We start from the raw sequence: 22,701 nt of genomic DNA, 5'->3' as shown, positions 1-22,701 counted from the left end.
GTACAAACAGATCCTTGATGTGAAAGGCCTTTCTGAAGTAATTTTAGATGCCTTTGTTAACATGGTGCAGACACATGAAAACAGAATTAACTGATTAAAAAGTAAAAACACAGAAATTGCTTCAAAAGCTTTATTTTCAAGCCATCAATCATAAACAAATAAAGAAGTAACTAAATCATTCAAATATAAGGGGTTGTACTAATTAAGCTTGAACAAATCTAAAAAGACTGGATGCAAAAAGCAAAAACAAGGAAAAATCTGCAGATGCTGGATGATGTGTTGTTTGTATGCAAAAAACATCCAATTGTTTCTTTCAAGACACTTTTGCTGTGGTGAGGGAGGTGGATGCAAAGAATCTAACCTCCATTTTAACTCTTATGTCCCTTGTTATAAGCTATAGGAAAAGAAGTCAGAGACACGAGTAATTTGCTGTTTTATATTGACAGTTTTGTTTTTGAATAATCTGCTTCACCTTGTGGGTCCATAGTGTGAAAACAGACAGATTCATCTTTGAATCCATGAAACGTTGATTGCCTGGGGAGGTTTGTGTCATTCCAGTTTGTAAGCATGTGGCTTTGTCTAAAGGCAGAAAGTGCCTTGAGGGAAGTAGTATAAATTGGCTGGGATTAACTGTCAAGGGAACCAATCAGCATAACCTGAGGGCATTGCTATCATTTTATGTCTCATTCTTATTATATTAACATAAGAATACTTCCCAACTGTTCAAGTGTAGGTTAATCTTTAATAAGTGAACTATATAACACGCATAATGCTTCGGATGCATTGAATTGCTTTTGAAGTATAGTCATTGTAGGTACGTGACTGACAGTGTCCACACAGTAGTAATAAATGGGCAATTTTAATCCTGCTGAAAGACAGTTACGTATTAACTAGGTGCAAGGGCAGTGGAGAACCTTACTGAACCAGCCCTCAAATTTACCTGGTCCATTTCCGACACCTCCCTTCCCTTTCTTGATCTTTCTGTCTCTATCTCTGGAGACAGCTTATCTACTGATGTCTACTATAAACCTACGGACTCTCAGAGCTACCTGGACTATTCCTCTTCTCACCCTGTCACTTGCAAAAATGCCATCCCCTTCTCGCAATTCCTCCGTCTCCGCCGCATCTGCTCTCAGGATGAGGCTTTTCATTCCAGGACCAAGGAGATGTCCTCATTTTTTAAAGAAAGGGGCTTCCCTTCCTCCACCATCAACTCTGCTCTCAAACGCATCTCTCCCATTTCACGCACATCTGCTCTCACCCCATCCTCCCGCCACCCCACTAGGAATAGGGTTCCCCTTGTCCTCACCTACCACCCCACCAGCCTCCGGGTCCAACATATAATTCTCCGTAACTTCCGCCACCTCCAACGGGATCCCACCACTAAACACATCTCCCCCCACCCCCCGTTTTCCGCAGGGATCGCTCTCTACTTGACTCCCTTGTCCATTCGTCCCCCACATCCCTTCCCACTGATCTCCCTCCCAGCACTTATCCTTGTAAGCGGAGCAAGTGCTACACATGCCCTTACACTTCCTCCCTCACCACCATTCAGGGCCCCAGACAGTCCTTCCAGGTGAGGCGACACTTCACTTGTGAGTCGGCTGGGGTGATATACTGCGTCTGGTACTCCCAATGCGACCTTCTATATATTAGTGAGACCTGATGCAGGCTGGGAGACTGTTTCACTGAACACCTACGCTCTGTCTGCCAGAGAAAGCAGGATCTCCCAGTGGCCACACATTTTAATTCCACATCCCATTCCCATTCTGATATGTCTATCCACGGCCTCCTCTACTGTCAAGATGAAGCCACACTCAGGTTGGAGGAACAACACCTTATATTCCGTCTGTGTAGCTTCCAACCTGATGGCATGAACATCGACTTCTCTAATTTCCGTTAATGTCCCACTCCCCTTCGTACCCTATCTGTTATTTATTTATTTATTGTTATTACTAACTTTTTTCCTCCCTCTCTCTTTTTTCTCCCTCTGTCCCTCTCATTGTACCCCTTGCCCATCCTCTGGGCTTCCCCCTTCCCCCTTTCTTTCTCCCTAGGCCTCCTGTCTCATGATCCTCTCATATCCCTTTTGCCAATCAACTTTCCAGCTCTTAGCTCCAACCCTCCCCCTCCTGTCTTCTGCTATCATTTCGGATCTCCCCCTCCCCCTCCCACCTTCTAATCTCTTACTGTCTCTTAAGGGTCTCGGCCCAAAACGTCGACTGTACCTCTTCCTATAGATACTGCCTGGCCTGCTGTGTTCACCAGCAATTCTTATGTGTGTTGCTTGAAATTCCAACATCTGCAGATTTCCTTGTGTTTGCATTAAAACATTGTCATAAGCTTCTAACACATAAGCACCCTTTGGAAGTGTGAATCCACAAAAAGCATCCACCCAGATAGGGTACCTGGCCAAGTATAAAAGATCTGTGCTGATCAACTAGCTGGGAGGTTCACTGTCTTTAACTACTCACTTCAGCAGTGTGTGGTACCCACCTGCTTCAAGCATGCTTCAATTATACCGGTGCCCAAGAAGTGCCCAAGTTGACCTACGTCAATGACATCCACAGTGATGAAGTGCTTTCGGAGGTTGGTGATGAACTATATTAACTTCTACCTGAGAAGTGACTTAGATCCACTCAATTTTGCCCGCTGTAGCAACAAGGCCACTGCAAACACCTCATTGTCTCTGCAGTCAACTTTGGAAAACTGGACAGCAAGGATGCATACATCAGGATGCTCTTTATCAACTACAGCTCAGCATTCAGTACCATCATCCCTCAGAAATAATAAATGAGCTTCAAGAACTAGGCCTCAATTCACCCTTGTGCAATTAGATCCTTGATTTCCTCACTTGCACCAGTCAGTTCAGATTGGCACAACATCTCCTCCATGATCTCCATCCGTGCAAGTGCAACACAAGGCGGTGTGCTTAGTTCCCTGCTCTACTCACTTTACACTTCTGACTGTGTGGCTAAGTACAGCTCCAGTGCCCTATTCAAATTTGCAGATGACACCACAGTCATGGGCCGAATCACAGGTGACGATGAATCATAGGAGGAAGATTGAAAATCTGGCTGAATGGTGCCACGATAACAACCTCTTACCCAATGTCAGCAAGACCAAGGAGCTCATTATAGTCTTCAGGAGAAGGTAACCAGAGGTCTATGAACCAATCCTCACAGAAGATCAGAGGTAGAGAGCGTTAGCAACTTCAAATTCCCAGGTGTTACTACTTCAGATGACCTGCAGGCAAATGCAGTGCCTCTACTTCCATAGTAGTTTGCTGTGATTCGATATGACATCTAAAACTTTGACAAACTTCTATAGAGGTATAGTGGATAGCATACTGACTGTCTGCATCACAGTCTAATATGGAAACACTAATGCCTTGAGTGGCAAATCCTACAAAAAGTGATAGATACCATCCAGTCCATCACGGGTAAAACTCTTCCAACCGTTGAGTACACCTACATGAAACACTGTTGCAGGAAAGCAGCATCTGTCATGAGGGAACCCCTACCCCCACCACGCACACACAGGACATACTCGCAAGAATTGCTATTGCCATCAAGAAGAAGGTTTAGGAGCCTCAGGACTTACACGACCAATGTCAGGAATAGTTACTACCCCCCTCCCCCCAACCATCAGGCCCTTGAACCAAAGGGGATAACTTCAACGATTCAAAATCTTTGAGCACTCCAGCGCATTCTTTGTAGACTGCAACAACTTTAAAGAGCTCCAGAAAAAAACTTTCTAAAATTGTAGCGACAGCTAACAGAGTCCAGTCAATAACCAACTTCTGAGTCTTTGATAATTCCTTCATCTAGTCATGACATTCTTTCCAGTTGTTGAAATTAATTCAGCTGCCTGAGGTTAAACTATGTGTCAGGTGGACCATTGAGCTCCTACTTAGCAGTCCTGACATCAAAGCAGCATTGCTTTCACATTTGAAGGTTCCAAGTAGATTAATTATCAAAGTACATATATGTCACTATATACAACCCTGAGTAAAACGTAAGGTAGTGTTCATGGGTTCGATATCTATTTAGGAATCAGATGGCAGAGGGGAAGAAACTGGTCCTGAATCATTGAGTGTGTGCCTTCTGGTTTCCATACCTCCTTCCTGATGGTAACAATAGGAAGAGGATATGGCCTGGGTGATGTGGGTCCTTAATATTGGATGCCTGCCCTTCTGAAGCACCACTCCTTGAAGATGTCTTGGATACTGCGGAGAGTCATACTCAAGATGGAGCTGACTAATTTTACAACTTTCTGTGGTTCCTTTGGGCCTGTGCATTAGCAACTCTGCCCCTCCACCATACCAGACAGTGATGCAGCCTGTCAGAATGCCCTCCATTGTACATATATGGAAGTTTTGGAATGTTTTGGGTGACAAACCTAATCTCTTCAAACTCTGAATGAAGTATAGCCACTGTTTTGTCTTCTTTATAGCTGCATCAATACGTTGGAACCGGGTTAGTTCCTCAGAGATCTTGACTCCCAGGAAGATGAAGTTGTTCACTTTTTCCATTTCTGAACCCCCTATGAGGATTGCTGGCCGTAGTGCATTTAAAATATGGAAGGAAAAGTCAAACTCAAATGGGTCAAGGTCAGCGAAAGCAGGCAGATCAATTGTCTTTGTTCTTGCCATGTGCTTGGGGATGGAGGCTGCTGTTTTATGAAGACACTCTGTTCTCCATTTTGTGCGATGAAGTTGCTTGGATTTCTGTGTTTTAAAGCAGACACAATGACGCTTCAGGTAATTAACTGGACAAGAGATCATTTCCAAAGAAGTTATTTGTGAGGTGTTCTTTGATATTATATGACATGCAGGTTTGTGAATGTTGTGTTCGGTGCCTGTCTGGAGTGATCTGAGCTGGTTACTGAAGAGAACAAAGAGAGATAAATTACTGATTGTCACTTGCTGAGAAGAGGACAAGGATTCAACCAAGCAAGGATGCTGGCCTGGAGCAAAGCCAATAAAGAGGTGTTAAAGATCAGACACATGACCTACAGCCAATGACACTGGAGTACCATATTTGAATTGGTGAGAAACAAATATAAAAGTGGACACTTTGACTGTGCTAACTCTCTCAAGATCAAAGGAAGAACCCCCATACCAAGGGCTGGGAGAAGAAAGGATTGATCATCCGGCCAACGAACATCCCCTATTTCAGTGTAATAAATTGGAAAAGTTGTCTGGGTGAGTGTTGATACAGAAGGAACAGTAGAATTCATGTTCTAAATTGATGACCCAGGGTCAACATAGCTATGTTGTTGTTTGTGCAGGGACAATAAAGTGCAAGCTTTGAATATTTATGAGTTGTGCAGTGAGTTTCCTAACCTAGTTCTGTTGACAAATGGACAACAAGGATTGATTCATGTTCCTTCGTCTTACCCTTTCTGGAATCCACAATCAGCTCTTTCGTTTTACTGACATTGAGTGCAAGGTTGTTGCTGCCGCATCACTCACCTGTCCTGGAATACTCCCACTAGATGGTTGGCACAAGTTTTCAGAGCCTTACCAGGTCCTCCATCACGGGCTGCCACCTTGCGAGAGTTCACGCTTTTGAAAGATAGCCTGACGTCGGCCTCCGATAGAGTTCACAGGGTCAACAGGTGCAGCAGGGATCTTCACAGCTGTAGTTATATTCCCCCTTTCAAAGCAGGCATAAAAGGCATTGAGCTCATCTGGTATTGAAGCATCACTGCCATTCATACTGCTGGTTTTCGCTTTGTAGGAAGTAATGTCCTGTAAACCCTGCCAGAGTTGATATACATCCGATGTCGCCTCCAACCTTGCTTGGAATTGTTTCTTCATCCTTGAAGTAGCTCTCTGCAAATAATTCCTGGTTTTCCTGTACAGACCTGAGTCACCGGTCTCAAATGTCATAGATCTAGCCCTCAGCAGTCAATGAACCCTCTGAGTCATCCATGGCTTTTGGTTCGGGAAGGGACAGCAAGTTTTCATAGGCACGCACTCATCCACACAGGTTTTAATGAAGTCAGTAACAACTTCGACAGAATCATCCAGATTCGAAGATGAACAGTCCAGTCCACTGATTCAAAGCAGTTCTGTAAGTGCTTCTGTGCTTCCCTTGTCTATACTTCTTGGTCCTCACTACTGGTGCTGCAGTCTTCAGCCTCTGCCTATACTCAGGGAGTAGAAGTACAACCAGGTGAAGAGTAGGCATAGAATAGCACAGTAGGCATTCTTAATGGTGGTGTAACAGTGATCCAGTATGTTATAGACAATAGACAATAGACAATAGGTGCAGGAGTAGGCCATTTAGCCCTTTGAGCCAGCACCACCATTCACTGTGATCATGGCTGATCATCCACAATCAGTACACCGTTCCTGCCTCCTCCCCATATCCCTTCACTCCACTATCTTTAAGAGCTCTATCTAATTCTTTCTTGAAAGCATCTAGAGAATTGGCCTCCACTGCCTTCTGAGGCAGAGAATTCCACAGAACCACCGCTCTCTGGGTGAAAAAGTTTTTCCTCAACTCCGTTCTAAATGGCCTACCCCTTATTCTTAAACTATGGCTTCTAGTTCTGGACTCCCCCAACATTGGGTACATGTTTTCTGCCTCTAGCATGTCCAATCCCTTAACAATCTTATATGTTTCAATCAGATCCCCTCTCATCCTTCTAAATTCCAGTGTATACAAACCCAGTCGCTCCAATCTTTCAACAAATGACAGTCCTGCCATCCCAGGAATTAACCTCATGAACCCACGCTGCACTCCCTCAATAGCAAGAATGTCCTTCCTCAAACTTGGAGACCAAAACTGCACACAATACTCCAGGTGTGGTCTCACCAGGGCCCCGTACAACTGCAGAAGGATCTCTTTGTTCCTATGCTCCTATACTCAACTTCCCTTGTTATGAAGGCCAACATGCCATTAGCTTTCTTCACTGCCTGCTGTACCTGCATGCTTACTTTCAGTGACTGAAGAACAAAGACACCTAGATCTCGTTGTACTTCCCCTTTTCCTAACTTGACTCCATTCCTCCATTAATACAAGTGTTTTTTTTTAAGTGAGTTTTTCAAACTGGGCTGGTTAAAATCCCCCAAAATGATGGTGAATGATGGGTATGCTGTTTTGTGCATGTTGATCCCATGGCTCAGATCATCTGGAGCTTGTCTGATTTTGGCCTGATGTGGAATGCACACTGCTACCAAAACGACCGTTGAAATCTCCTGTGGAGGGTAAAATGGATGGCACTTAATTGCAAGATATTCCAGGTCTGATGAGCAGAATAGGGACTTCACTGATACATTTGTGCACCAAGAGGAGTTGATCATGAGGTATACACCACCACCTCTGCTTTTGAGAGACTTGACAGTCCTATTCTGATGGTGTGCAGTGAACCAGTCAATCTGAATTGCTGAATCTGGTATGGAAGGGGTAACAAGGATTCTTTGAAACAAAGGATGCAAGTGGTCCTGATGCCCCTCTGATACAACACCTTAGCTCTGAGATCTTCAACTTTATTTTCTAGAGCCAGAAAGAGAGTCAGTATTTGGAGTCGAGAACCCCGTTTTCTTAAGTGCACCTGTATACCAGACCGGCAGCCACAATTCCTTTGAGGAGTCCAGCGAGAAGTACGGCTACAGCTGGCATTGTTTCCATCAATCTTAAGCAGTGATAGATTGTTCAATCACAGTAAGACATCTTTATTAAATGTACAGACCTTGGAAGCAGTTGTGATTCTCAGCTCTATCAGGCTGATATGGGAATACTTATTGTATCCATCGAGCTCTGCTGCAATGAGATCACCTTCAAGGTGCCCCGGAAGTAAAAGACAGCAACCTGTGCAAATACAATAAGAATAAAAACAAGAAAAATGATGATAATAATAAATAACCAATAAGTATTGAGACATAAGATAAAGAGTCCTCGAAAGTGAGTCCATAGGTTGTGGGAACATTTCAGTGATGGGGCATGTGAAGGTGAGTGAAGTTATCCCCTCTGGTTCAATAGCCTGATAGTTGAGGGGGAGTAACTGTCCCTGAACCTGGTGATGTGGATCCTAAGGCTCCTGTGCCACCTTCCTGATGGTAGCACTGAGATAAGAGCATAGCCTGGGTGGTAGGTGACTCTGATGATGGATACTGATTTCCTGCAACAGCGTTCCATGTAAATGTGCTCAGAGGTTCGGAGAGCTTTACCTGTGATGGACTGGGCTGTATCCCCTTCTTTTGTAGACTTTTCTGTTCAAGGGCATTGGTATTTCCATACCAGGCAATGATACAACCAGTCAGCATACTCTCCACTGCACATCAATGGGAGTTTGTCATTTTTTTAGATGACATACTGAATCTTCACAAACTTCTGATTGACATGTTTTACTTTGCATTCTTCCAGCTATTGTATTTTGTAAACCTGCGGATGACATGATTGTTGTCACAAGTGCAAGTCGCTATTTTGTAATTGATTTGGCATTTGTACAAACAGTTTATACTCATAATGAGTTGATTGAAAATTGTCACATGCTGAGGTACAATAAAGAAACTTTGCTTTGCATGTAATCCACACAGACAATTTTATCACTGCAGTATATTGAAGAAATACAAGGGAAAATCATAACAGAATGCAGTTACAGAGATAATGTAATGCAGGCAAACCATGAGGTGCAAGGCAGGATGAGGTCAAGAGTTCATTTTGTTGTACAGGTGACTATTCAATAGTCTTATAAGAGTGGGAGTGATACTGTCCTTGAGTCTAGTGGTACATACTTACAGGTTCATTTATCTTCTGACCAATGGAAGAGGGGAGAAGAGAGAATGTCCCAGGTAAAGGGTAAATGTTTTTGATTATGTTGGATGCTTTATCGACACAGTTGGATGTATGGACTATATCCATAGAGGGGGGGCTGGTTTATTTCATGTGATGAGCTGTGTCTACAACTCTTTGTAGTTTCTTGTGGTCAATTGTCATTCCAAGCTATATATCAGATAGGAGGCTATTATGGCGTAGCTATAAAAAAATTGTGAGAGTCATCAGGACATGCGAAATTTCATTAGTCTTCTGAGGAAGTAGAGGTACTGATGTACTTTCTTGGCCATGGTGTCTGCTTGGTTGGACCAGGATAAGCTATTGATGTTCACTCTTAGGAACCTGAGGTTCTTACCTTTCTCAAACACATCATCGTTGATGTAGACAGGAATACGTGAAAGCCAATGAACAGCTCTTTTGTTTTGTTGACATTGAGGCTCATGCCACTGGGTTCACAATCTCCTTCCTGTACTCTGACTCATTGTTATTTCAATCTGTCCCATTATGGCGGTGTCATCTGCAAATGTCGATAAAGTCAAGGATCCAGTTGCAAAAGGGGGTGTTGAGTCTTAGGTCTAGGAGTTTGCAGATGAGTTTGCTTGTAATTATGGTATTGAAGATGGAGCTACAGTCAATAAATAGTAATCTGACGTATTCAGATGCTTCAGAGATGAGTGTAGGGCCAGGGAGATGGCAGCTGTTATGTACCTACTCTGGCAAATTGTAGTGGGCTAAGGCTGCCTGGGGAGCTGGAATTGATGTCTGCCATCACCCAATGTAATTTATCCATTGCGTGTAGGTGAGTGGTAGAAATGGAGGAAGAGGCGATTGGAATGTGGGAAAACTAAAATGGATTAGGTTAGGACTAGTGTAAAAATGGGAGTTTGATGGTTGATATGGCACTGGTTGGACGAAGGCTCTGCTGTATATCTCTCTATGACTCTTTAAGTGAAAAGCAAAAAAAAAGAAAAACTGCACATGCTGGAAATCTGGAACTAAAAGAAAATAAATGCTGGCGATACTTAGCAGGCTGGGATCTGATGAAATGTCATCAATCAGAAATTTGAAATTCATTTCCTCCTCCTCAGATGTGACCTGACCTGCTGAGTATTTTCAGCCTTTTCTGTTTTAAAGCATAGTCATTGCTGGCTGCTTTTATTCTCTACGGAAAAGTTTTCATGGAATTGCTCATAGTTTGACATGGAAGTGATTCTCATTGATAATCTGGTAGTGCGAACACATAGCATAAAGTTTTAGGTGAAGACTGCAAAGAGCAGCAATTGTAGTCTTGAAAGAAACAACTGCCATCTGACAAAAAAGCCATGTTTTTCTACAAGGGGAACTGATTCAAAAAAGAAATTAGATTTATTTCAGTTGCAAAGAAGAGAAAATCTGCAGATACTGGAAATTCAAGTAACACACACAAAATGCTGGAGGAGCTCATCAGTTTCTATGGAAAAGAGTATGGTCGACTTTTCGGGCTGAGACCCTTTAGCAGGACAAAAAAAAAGACGAGGAGTCAGAGTGAGAAGGTGGGGGGAGGGGAGGAAGAAATACAAGGTGATTGTTGGAGAATTCAATGTTCATGCCAAGGGGCTGGAGACTACCCCAACTTCCGGTAATTCCCTTCCCCTCCCTTCCCCCATCACAGTTTTACTCTGCCCCCTCCTCCAGCTTCCTATCACCTCCCTCATGGTTCCGCCTCATTCTACTACCCATTGGGCTTCCCCCTATTCCTTCTTCACCTTTCCTGCCTCTCCCCTCCCTGCTTCCCCTTCCCCACCCCTTTATCTTTCCCCTTACTGGTTTTTCACCTGGCACCTACCAGCCTTCTCCTTCCCACCCTCCCCTCACCTTCTTTATAGGCCCCCTGCCCCGTCCCTCTTCAGTCCTGACGAAGGGTCTCGGCCCGAAACGTTGACTGTTCGTTTCCACGGATGCTGCTCGACCTGCTGAGTTCCTCCAGTGTGTGGTGCATGTGGGTTATTGAAATTGGAGAAGTCAGTGTTCATATCATTGGGTTGTAGACCACCTAGCTAGAATATGTGGTGCTTCAAGGCCATTTAATATAGGCATATTAAAAATATATATGCCCTGCTTGGTTAATTGAATTTGAATTTCCTGATGTGACTGAATCTAAAATAATATGTAATTCAGTTAGTGAGCAGGCGGACAGTTGGATAGGAGCAAGATAATCACTAAAAGTCCTTTTATTTAAACTTTCTTGTTTTATGCTGAAGAATGGTTAATTAGGAATATTTGTGCAGAAGCACTTCTGCGCTGTTACATTGCGAGAACAATGAAAAGGCCTGCATATTATATCAGATCATAGAGTGTATAATGGGTTGTCGATGTAAAATAATTTATTTTACACCACCACGGAACTATAAATTTGCTCCCAACAAATCAATAAGGCCACATAAATAAACAACTAAAGTAATGAACTAATGGAGTAAGCTATGTCAATATGGAAAAGACCAATAAATATTAAGCTAATGATGCAGTTGGTACTGATGAGGTAATAAATTAATTGCATAGCTGGTACACAAATAAATCAATACAATAAGCCAAAGCACAAGTAAATTGGGGCAAAAGCAATAGACTATCCGGCAGGAAGAAGATTTGGATCCAAGTAACAGATGAAGATGGCTTCTGACAGAGACAGGTGTTGAGTGATAGACATGAGAGGTTGAAATATGGAAAGAAATTTAGATTTACATGTATCCGCCTTTCAGAATATCCAGATCTCTATTGGCACTCTAGCCAATAAAGTGCAATCACACAAGGTTCCATAACCAAAAATGTGATAATGGCCTCAGCAAGTCTTTCAGTGATGTGGATTAGAGGGTGGATATCTGCCACAATGGCGATAACGTCCTCTATGTGATAGTGTGATATATTACCAATACCAGGTCAGACTGTGTGAATGGGGGTGGTGGGGAGTGGGTGGTCGATAATTTAGGCACTATGTCACAAGAGGGACTGCAGAATCTGGAAATCTGGAGCAACACTCCTCATTCCCTTTCTTCCCTTCACCCAACCTGTTGACTTCCACTCCTCATCTGGATTCACCTATCACATGGCAATGGGAGGTGGAGGAGAAGATGGCGATGCGTCGCAGCGTGCGCGGCCTCTCCGGAATGATATCTGTATTTGTTAAGTAGGGTACCGTGCACAATTCTGATTTGATGAAGACAGACACGAGAGCATGGAGGAACATCTGGAGAAACTTCTGAAATGCCCGCTTCACTGCTGCTGCTACTGTGTGATCCGGAATCTCCAGAGAAGTAGGCCTCTGAGTCCCCGGCTTTGCTTGTTTTGGCGGCCAGGACGAGGTCAAAGGCGCTCGGCAGAGGATGGCGCTCGGGAGGCTGTATCGGAGGTTCGAAGTTTTCGGATGGACTCAGATGTCTGTGGTCGGGTGCCTCCAATGCATCGGCAGTTGTCGGTGCCTGGAGGTTTATGGCAGAGGAGTTTCTCCCTTTTTTCCACCTGCTATCTATCTTATAGAGTCGATCGGGGCTTGAGATTTTTTTTTACCGTGCCCATAGTCTGTTCTTTATCAAATTATGGTATTGGTTTGCACTGCTGTAACTATATGTTATAATTATGTGGTTTTGTCAGTGTTAGTCTTTGGTTTGTCCTGTTTTTATGTGATATCAGTCTGGAGGAACATTGTATCATTTCTTAATGCATGCATTTCTAAATGACAATGAAGGAGGACTGAGTGTCCTCATAATCTAATCTAATCCTCCCTCTCCCTTAGCCGTCTATTCTGGCTTCTGCCCTCTTCCTTTACAGATGTGATGAAGGGTCTTGGTCCAATATTTCAACTGTTTATTGATGCTGCCTGACCCGCTCAGTTTGTCCAGCATTTTGTGTGTTTCGCTTGATATGGCAAAAAAAAAATGGCTTACAGCGTAAATGCCCAATTCTAAGATAAACAGAGAAAGCAAATGAGTGGAAATTAGAGAATTGATGATTGCTTCCAGAAGGATGCAATGTGCCCATTCAGAAGATGAGTGTTTTTCCTCAGATTTGCATTGGACCTTGTTATAACAGAGCAGGAGGCCCCAGACAAGACAGGTCAGAGTGAGATTGCAATGATGAATTAAAGTGGCTGACAATGGGAAGCTTTAGGTCATTCCACATGGTTTACAAAGTGTCCACCAAATCTGGGTTTGCTTTCTCCAGTGGGGAACTGTAGAGTAGTCGACAGTACGAACAGTGAATGCAGTACGGCAGAAATAAATCACAGCTTCACTTGGAAAGACTGTTCAGCTTTCAAGATGGCGGGAAGGGAAGAGGTGAAAGTGCATGAGAATGCCTCCTGTGGCTGCGTGGGAAGTGCTGTAAGACGGGAGTGGCCTGTGGGAAGGAAACAATCATGTTGAATGCTGAAACAGAACAGGTAGATGTGTCTGGTGCCAGAATCTTGTAGGAGGTGACAGATCTTGTGAAGGACAACATATTGAATGTAGAGCCTGGGGGTGAAGCTGAATATCCTTGTTCTATATATGGACCTAGGTTATGTGAATGGAGACAGAAGCGATCTCTGTCTATGTGGTCAATAGGTTTATCCGCTCTGACATTATGGAAGAAGGAAAGGGCAGTTGAAGCTCAATCTCAAATATTCCCTTTGTCCTATTCACGTCTCCTCCCACCTTCTCGGCTATTTAAAACTAACCTTTTTCTTTCTTTCCTCACAAGCAAGAGGAAATCTGCAGATGCAGGAAAACCAAGCAACACACACAAAATGCTGGAGGAACTGCATAGATGCAGGCCGGGCAGCATCTATGGAAAAGAGACCAGTCGATGTTTCGGGCTGAGACCCTTCAGGGTGAGTCCTGCTGTAGGATCTTGGCCTGAAATGTCATCTGTACTCTTTTCCATAAATGCTGCCTGACCTGCTGAGTTCCTGAAGCATTTTGTGTGTGTTGCTCTCTCTTTCTCCCTTTGTGACGAAGGGTTATTGATGTGCAGTTTTAACTTTGTTTCTCTTTCCACAGCAGCTGACTTGCTTGCTAAATATTTCCAGCATTTTCTCATTTATATTTCAAGTGTTGAAGCAAACTGTTTTTCTCTTATTTTGAAAGTATTTCCAATTTTGTGCCTCAGCTATTATTCTTTCAATGGTCTTATTACCATTGAAAGAAATTGCACTGTGAATGATAAAAAAAAATTGCATATTTTCAGGACAACATGCATGGACAAGCTAAATAAAACGGGTAGACATTTAATCAAAGTGATTGGAAGGACAGTTTCACTGCATTATGTAATATTATTCTTTCCTGAATGATTGTTGCTTCAGGAACGAGTGGAGACCCTTTTACTAATTAATCATTCATTTGATGCATCAGACATACTGCTACTAATCCAGTGAGTAATCTGAAAATTAACGTGAATGTTTTGAGCATCAGTATTGCTGCTGGGAAAGAATATAATGTCTCCCAGGTAGTAATGGCCTGTGGCTGTTGTGCATATTATCATTGACAAGGAATAATTTCACAAAAAGGATTTACTACTATAAAAATTCAGATTTGTGAATTGCACTGTACATGTGCTTAATCCTAGTTTATAGTTTTAAAAATAAGTTTTAGAACATTTGATTCATATGCCTTATAATGAAATCCTTTCTCTGAGTTCTTAACATAAATTGCGTCTGTAAGCAGTGCAAATACAGATAAATAAATACAATTATTTTATTTTGCCTTTCGGTAGTGATGCAGTATAAGCTACCTTGATGCTTTTGATTCTAATTCTCTCTACAACTTGTTAAGAGAGCACACAATCTTTATGAGGCTCTAATCATGCCCATTCTCCTGGATAATTCACTGTTGTTTAGTAATAGCTATTCTGAATAAGACCCTCAGAAATGAAATAGTTCTTTCCATCTTAGCCATTGTCCCACTGTCTATTCCATTTTAGACAGTGCATTGGCAAAAAAGTCAAAGGACACACATCATCAATTTTACAGTGAAAATTACACAGCAGAATCAACTGAAAGATATTAATTCTTAATTAATAATTAATTCCTAATTGAGGAGTTGCCTTCTTGAAGTTCAACAGTCCTTCAGGTGAGCATACTTCCACAATGTTATTGGATGGGAAGATCCAGGATTTAGAAACAGTGACAATGATGACAGTGACAGTGATAATCCAAAGTCAGGTTGGATCAAAGTTCAGAGTTCAAAGTAAATTTATTATGAAAGTATGTATAAATTATACAACCTTGAGATTCATCTCCTTACAGGCAGCTGCAAAACAAGAAACTTGAGAGAACCCAGTAATAAAAAACTAACAAACACTCTTACGTCAGCATCCGTTAGTGTCATGAGACCATGGATTTGTGCCTTGGAAGGTTTCCAGAACGCAGGCCTGGGCAAGGTTGTATGGAAGACCGGCAGTTGCCCATGCTGCAAGTCTCCCCTCTCCACGCCACCGATGTTGTCCAAGGGAAAGGCATTAGGACCCATACAGCTTGGCACCGGTGTCATCGCAGAGCAATGTGTGGTTAAGTGCCTTGCTCAAGAACACAGCACGCTGCCTCAGCCAAGGCTCAAACTAGTAACCTTCAGGTCACTAGATGAACACCTTAACCACTTGGCCACGCGCCAACTAACAAACACTCAATGCGCAGAGAAAAGATATACAAATCATGCAAATAATAAAATTGAGCTACAGCATTCAGAATTAAAGTGAGTCCATAGACATAAAGCCCAGAGCCTCAGCCTCCATTCATCACACAGGGAGCCAAATTGTCATGAAGCACCCAGACGCAAAGCCCGGGGCATCCTGAGTTGGCCCACAGGCTCAACATCAGTTCATCATACAACGGATGAAAACTGAGCTAACAGACATGAAGCCTGGAGCAGCTGGAGTAGGCCAGAGCGGATGAAAATGGAACTAACAGACATGAAGCCTGGAGCAGCTGGAGTAGGCCACTGCCTCATCTTCAGTGATGTGGAGAGCAGAGTAAATGACATGGAGCAGAGAGCAGAATTGGCCTGACCCTTGCCTCCGTTCCTGACACCCAGCTTTTTCAATCCATCTAGCCTGAGGTTTAAATTGTCTAAACAACGAGTTGTCCCTCGCACTAGGACCCGGGCCCTATTGTCTTGATATGCTTGGGACCTGGACCCCGCCTCCCCTTTCAGGCCCGTAACCGACCTTTCCAAATTGGCCCAGCACTTAGATCAATCCAGCCTCGCTCTTGATTTAGGTGAACGGGCTCCAAAACTCCTCAGCTTCACTCCAATTCCATCTCTGACTTTGACTCTGTCTCAAATGTACCTTGACCTCACTCTGACTTTGCATCACTCCCACATGCCTTGACCGTTGAGTCAACCTTGCCTTCGCTTGCCTCTTCATTGTTTCTGGTGATCGTTTAACTCAGTTTTCCACAGAAAAAGTGTTAAAATTGAAGTCACAAACACCAAAAATCTGCTGATTCTGGAAATTCAAACAACAGACATAAAGTGCTGAAGAAACTCAGCAGGTCAGACAGCACCTATGGGAAAGAGTAAACATTCACCGTTTCAGGCTGAGACCCTTTGTCGGGGCTGGAAACAAAGATGAGAAATCCTAGTGGGGGGAGGGGAGGAAGAAGTAGATAGTGGTAGGTGATAAGTGAAACTGGGAGAGGGGGAGGTGCAAAGTAAAGAGTGGGAAGTTGATTGATGGATAGATAGATAGATAGATAGACATACTTTCTAGACCCTGAGGGAAATTGTGTTTCACTACAGCTTCACCAACCAAGAATAGAGCATAAGTATAGAAATACAGAAACCACAAACAATCAAACAACAATATGCAAACTATGCCAGATGGAAATAAGTCCAGGACCTGCCTATTGGATCAAGGTGTCTGACCCTCCATGGTTGCAAAGTTCGATGGCCACAGGCAGGAACAACCTCCCATGACGCCCAGTGTTGTATCTCGGTGGAATATGGCCGGAGTCCAACAAAAAGTTCAATATCCGGTCAACAAACACGTTCCTCGATTGTAATATGACCAGGATTGCACCATCCGTTGTTAACCAGAACAGCAAGCCCCCAACTCCTTTATGCTTACCGCTCTCAGTGCACTTCCGGTCAGTCCGAACAGTCTGGAAGCCCTCCACGGAAAAGCTTTGGTCGGGTATGTCGGGTTTGGACGGCTGCAACAGGCTGCATGCTGAAAGAGATAAAAGGCTGGAGAAGGAGGAATCTGATGAGAGGGTAGAAGACCGTGGAAGAAAGGGAAGGGAAGGAGCACCAAAGGGAGGTGATGGGCAGGTAAGGAGATAAGTGAAAGAGGGAAACAGGAATGTGAATAGTGAAGGAGAGGGAGGACAATTACTGAAAGTTCGAGAAATCAATGTTCATGCCATCAGGCTAGATTCTACCCAGACAGAATATAAGATGTTACACTTCCAATCTGAGTGTGACCTCATCGCAGTAGTAGAGGAGGCCATGGACTGACATGTCAGAATAGGAATGGGAAGTAGAATTGAAATGGGTGGCCACTGGGAGATTCTGCATTTTTTGGCAGATGGAGCAAAGGTGCTCAGCAAAGTGGTCCCCCAATCTATGTTGGGTCTCACCGATATACAGGAGGCCACACTGGGAGCACCAGATACAGTAGATGACCACAACAGGCTCACAAGTGAAGTGTTGCCTCACCTGGAAGGACTGTTTGGGGCCTTGAGTGGTAGTGAGGGAGGAAGTGTAAGGGCAGGTGTGGCACTTGTTCCATTCACAAGGATAAGCGCCAGGATGGAGATCTGTGGGGAGGGATGAATGGACAAGAGAGTCTCGTAAGTTGAAACCCCTACAGAAAGCAAAAAAGGGGGAGGGAGGGCAAGATGTGCTTGGTGGTGGGATTCCATTGGAGATAGCAGAAGCTACAGAGAATTATGTACTGGATGCGGAGGCTACTGGGGTGGTAGGTGTGGTCAAGAGGAACCCTATCCCTGGTGGGGTAGCAGGTGGATGGTGTAAGGGCAGACGTGCATGAAGTGGAAGAGATGTGTTGCGGGCAGCGTTGATGGTGGAGGGACGAAAGCCCCTTTCTTTGAAGGAGGAGGGTATTTTGTTATTTCTGGAATGAAAAGCCTCATCCTGAGAGCAGATACAGTGAAGATGGAGGAACTGAGAAAAGGGGATGATATTTTAACAAGTGACATGTTTTGAAGAGGTATAGTTCAGGCAGCTATGAGAGCCAATGTGTTTACAAACAATATCAGAAGGTAAACTGTCTCCAGAGATAGAGAAAGAGAGATTGAGAAAGGGAAGGGAAGTGTCAAAATGAAACATGTAAATTTAAGGGCAAGGTGGAAGTTGGAGGCAAAGTTGATGAACTTGATGAGCTCAGCATGGGTGCAGGAAGCAACACCAATGCAGTTGTTGATGCAGCTTAGGAAGAGTTAAGGATGATTTATACTTCTGCGTAGTAGCCTACGCCATAGCCTACACTGTTGTGAGCATTTATACTTGTGCGTTGGTGTGTCTGCATTGCTCTGCAATTCACCACCAAAACTCTAGTTGGCGGTGGGGTTTCTGTGCGGCTGTGTTGAGTTTCTTTGTGTTGAAACTCAACACGAAAAAACTCAAACTTCAAACAATGCCGACTGAAACTGAAGGAGGGTGAATTTTCTGTGCTTGTCGGGCCACTGAGAGACATGGACGAGGAAATGCATTTCAAATATTTTTGGATGTCAGCAGGTAGATTTGATGATTTGGTTCATCGTCTCCAACCATTTATTTCGCATCAGTGTACGCACAGTATGCTCAGAGACTGGCAATCACCATTCGAGTTTTAGCTTCAGGTGGAAGTCAACAGACTGTAGCAGCTAGCTACAAACTGGCATCAAGCACAGGGTCCTCCATAATTTCAGAGGTCTGTAAAGCTTTACGGAAAGCATTGCAGCCAGAGTTCCTTCCCTGCCCTTCAGTCGCCAATGGGAAGCTATTGCAGCGTAGGAAGAAATGCGATGTTACCAAGCGGACCAATCACAGTTGTTTCGGATTGTGTCGCCGTGACGCGTAGTTACATTTTTGGGGAGGTGCATGTCAGGCTATGGTGTAGGTTACGGTGTAGGGTACGTGGCGACGCCGTACCTTACAGCATCGATTTGACACACAAGTATAAATTGGCCTTTAGGGAGTGATACCAGTGTAGTTTTGGAACATAGACTGTCTTGTGTAGCCCACAAAAAGGCAGGCATAGATGGGACCCACGCAACTGCCCATGGCTACACCTTTGGTTTGAAGGAAGTGGGAGGAGCCAAAGGAGAAGTTATTGAGAGTGAGAACCAGTTCTGCCTGACAGAGGAGAGGGGTGGTGGAGGGGAATGGATCCAGTTTGTTGTCTTGAAAAAAGCGGTGAACTTTAAGGCCCTCCTGATGGGAGTTGGAAGTCTATAGTGACTAGACATCCATAGTCAAAATGAGATGATTGGAGCCAGGAAACTTGAAGTCATTGAAAAGATCTAGAGCATGTGAAGTGTCATGGATGAAATGTCACTTTTTCCAGTCCTGATGAAGGGTCTTGGCCTGAAACGTTGACTGTTTATTCTTTTCCATAGATGCTACCTGACCTGTTGAATTCCTCCAGAATTTTGTGGCTGTTATTAATAAAACATTTAGTTGTATTTCTTGCTTTATGAACCACCAGTAAGCTGTTGCCCTTCTTCAGTTGTGCCATCTTAAACAGGATGAGGTCTTGAATAATAATCTGAAGATTTTCTGCCTTTGACCTTCTTTGTGGTAGAGAGCATAGGTTTAGGAAGTGCATTTGGAATAAGTGGGTAGCAACAATGGAATTTTTAGATGGTAATTACTGCAGTTATGATCAATCAAGTTAGGAGGGAGTGAGTGTTTTTGCGTTGGATGTGGCTTATTCAGAGATACAGCATGACAACAGGCTCTTCTGACCCAAGGAGCGCAATTTCTTCCATGCAACCAATTAACCTACTAACCCATTAGTGTTTGGAATGTGGAAGGAAACCCATGCAGTAATGTGTAGAACGTACAATCTCCTTACAGTCCATGGTAGGAAATAATCCTGGGTCACTGGTGCTGTAATAGCATAACGCTAACCGTTGTGCTATCATGCCACCCCATGCAATGTATTGTAGAGTTGCGTTCTACTGTACACACAGAGAGAATTTTATCAAACCCTTAACTTGTGTCTTGTAGGTAATGGAATCCTCTAGAATGTCCGGAGCTGACAGGATCACTGACTGCAGGATTCCAAACTCTAATCTGCTTTTGCAGCTCTAATTGGCAAATATGATATTGTGACCATCTCTGAAACTTGGCTAAAGGATGGCTGCCATTGGGAGCTGAACGTCCAAGGATATATGGTGTATTGGAAAGATAGGTTAGTAAGCAGAGGGGGTGGTGTGGCTCTGTGTATAAGAAATAATATTAAATCTTTAGAAAGAGAAGACATAAGATTGGAAGGTATAGAATCTCTATGGGTTGAGTTAAGAAATGGCAAGGGTTAAAGGACCTTAATGGCAGTTGTATACAGGCCTCCAAACAACAACCGGGATGTGGATTACAAATTACAGCAGAAGATAGAAAAGGCATGTCAGAAAGCCAATGTCATGATAATCATTGGGGATTTTAACATGAAAGTGGATTGGGAAAACCAGGTCAGTACTGGACCTCAAGAGAGAGAATTTGTAGAATGTCTAAGGGATGGCTTTTTAGAACAGCTTTTTGTTGGGCCCACTAGGGGATTGACTGTGCTGGACTGGGTGTTGTGCAATGATCTGGAAGTGATAAGTGAGCTTAAGGTTAAGGAACCCTTAGGGAACAGTGATCACAATATGATCGAGTTCACAATGAAATTTGAGAGGGGAAAAAAGTTCAATGTGTCAGTACTTCAGTGGAATAAAGGAAATTACAAGGGCATGAGAGGGGAACTGGCCGAAGTTGACTGGAAAGGGACCTTTGCAGGAAGGACAGCAGAACAGCAATGGCTGGAGTTTCTGCAAAAAAATGAGGGAAGTGCAAGACAGATATATTCCAAATAAGATGAAATTTTCAAAGGGAAGAAGAACACTACTGTGACTAACAAGTGAAGTCAGAGCCAAAGTAAAAGCAAAAGAGAGGGCATACAAGGAAGCCAGAGCTAGTGGGAAGATAGAGGATTGGGATGCTTTTAAAAATTTGCAGAAGGAAACTAAGAATGTCGTTAGGAAGGAAAAGGTGAATTATGAAAGGAAGCTGGCAACTAATATCAAAGAAGATACTAAAAGCTTTTATCAGTATATAAAGGGTAAAAGAGAGTCGAGGGTAGATATAGAGCCAATACAAAATGACACTGGAGATATTGTAATGAGAGATGCAGAGAAGGCAGAGGAACTGAATGCGTATTTTACAAACGTTTGTACATGAGTCTTAAAAGTGGAAGACATTTGCAGTATACCGGATATTCAAGAGTGTCAGGGAAGTGAAATTTGTGCAGTGAAAATTATGACCGAGAAGGTGCTCAGGAAGCTTAATGCTCTGAGGGTGGATAAATCTTCTAGACCTGAAGGAATGCACCCTCAAGTTCTGAAGGAAGTAGCTGGAGAGATTGTGGAGGCATTAACGATGGTCTTTCAAGAATCGATAGATTCTGGCATTGCACTGGATGACTGGAAAATTGCAAGTGTTACGCTGCTGTTTAAAAAGGGTGGGAGGCAGCATAAAGGAAACTATAGACCTGTTAGCCTGACATCAGTGGTTGGGAAGTTGTTGGAATCGATTGTTAGGGATGGGATTGCATAGTACCCTGAGGCACATGAAAAGATAGGCTAAAGCCAGCATGGTTTCCTGAAAGGAAAACCCTGCCTGACAAACCTACTGCAATTCTTTGAGAAAATTATAAGCAGGGTAGACAAAGGAGATGCAGTAGATGTGGGGTACTTGGATTTTCAAAAGGCCTTTGACAAGGTGCCACACATGAGGCTGCTTAACAAGATGAGAGTCCATGGAATTACAGGGAAGTTTCTAGCATAGGTGAAGCATTGGCTCATCAGTAGAAAACAGAGAGTGGGAATAAAGGGATCCTATTCTGGCTGGCTGCCAGTTACCAGTGTTGTTCCACAGGGGTTGGTATTGGGACCGCTGCTTTTAACAATGTACGTCAATGATTTGGACTATGGTATTAATGGATTTGTGGCTAAATTTGCCAATGATACAAAGATAGGTGGAGGAGCAGGTAATGCTGAGGAAACAGAGAGCCTGCAGAGAGACTTAGATAGTTCAGGGGAATGGGCAAAGAAGTGGCAAATGAAATACAATTTTGGAAAGTGTATGGTCATGCAGTTTGGTGGAAGGAAAAAATGAGCAGACTATTATTTAGATGGGGAGAGTATTCAAAATGCAGAGATGCAAAGGGACTTGGGAGTCCCTGTGCAAGATACCCTATGGGTTAACCTCCAGGTTGAGCTGGTTGTGAAGAAGGCAAATGCAATGTTGGCATTCATTTCTAGAGGTATGGAATATAAGAGCAGGAGTGTGATGTTGCGGCTCTATAAGGCACTCATGAGACCACACTTGGAGAATTGTGTGCAGTTTTGGACTCCTTATTTTAGAAAAGATATACTGACATTGGAGAGGGTTCAGAGAAGATTCACAACAATGATTCCAGGAATGAAAGGGTTACCGTATGAGGAACATCTGGCAGCTCTTGGGCTGTATTCCCTGGAGTTCAGGAGAATGAGGGGGGGATCTCATAGAAACATTCCAAATGTTAAAAGGCCTGAACAGATTAGATATGGCAAAGTTATTTCCCATGGTAGGGGATTCTAGGACAAGAGGGCACGACTTCAGGATTGAAGGACGTCCATTTAGAACAGAGATGCGGAGAAATTACTTTAGTCACAGGGTGGTAAATCTGTGGAATTTGTTGCCATGAGCAGCTGTGGAGGCCA

This window comes from Mobula hypostoma, chromosome 16, assembly GCF_963921235.1.
Source record: "Mobula hypostoma chromosome 16, sMobHyp1.1, whole genome shotgun sequence".
Taxonomy (NCBI): Eukaryota; Metazoa; Chordata; class Chondrichthyes; order Myliobatiformes; family Myliobatidae; genus Mobula; species Mobula hypostoma.
This window is presented reverse-complemented; position numbering follows the sequence as displayed.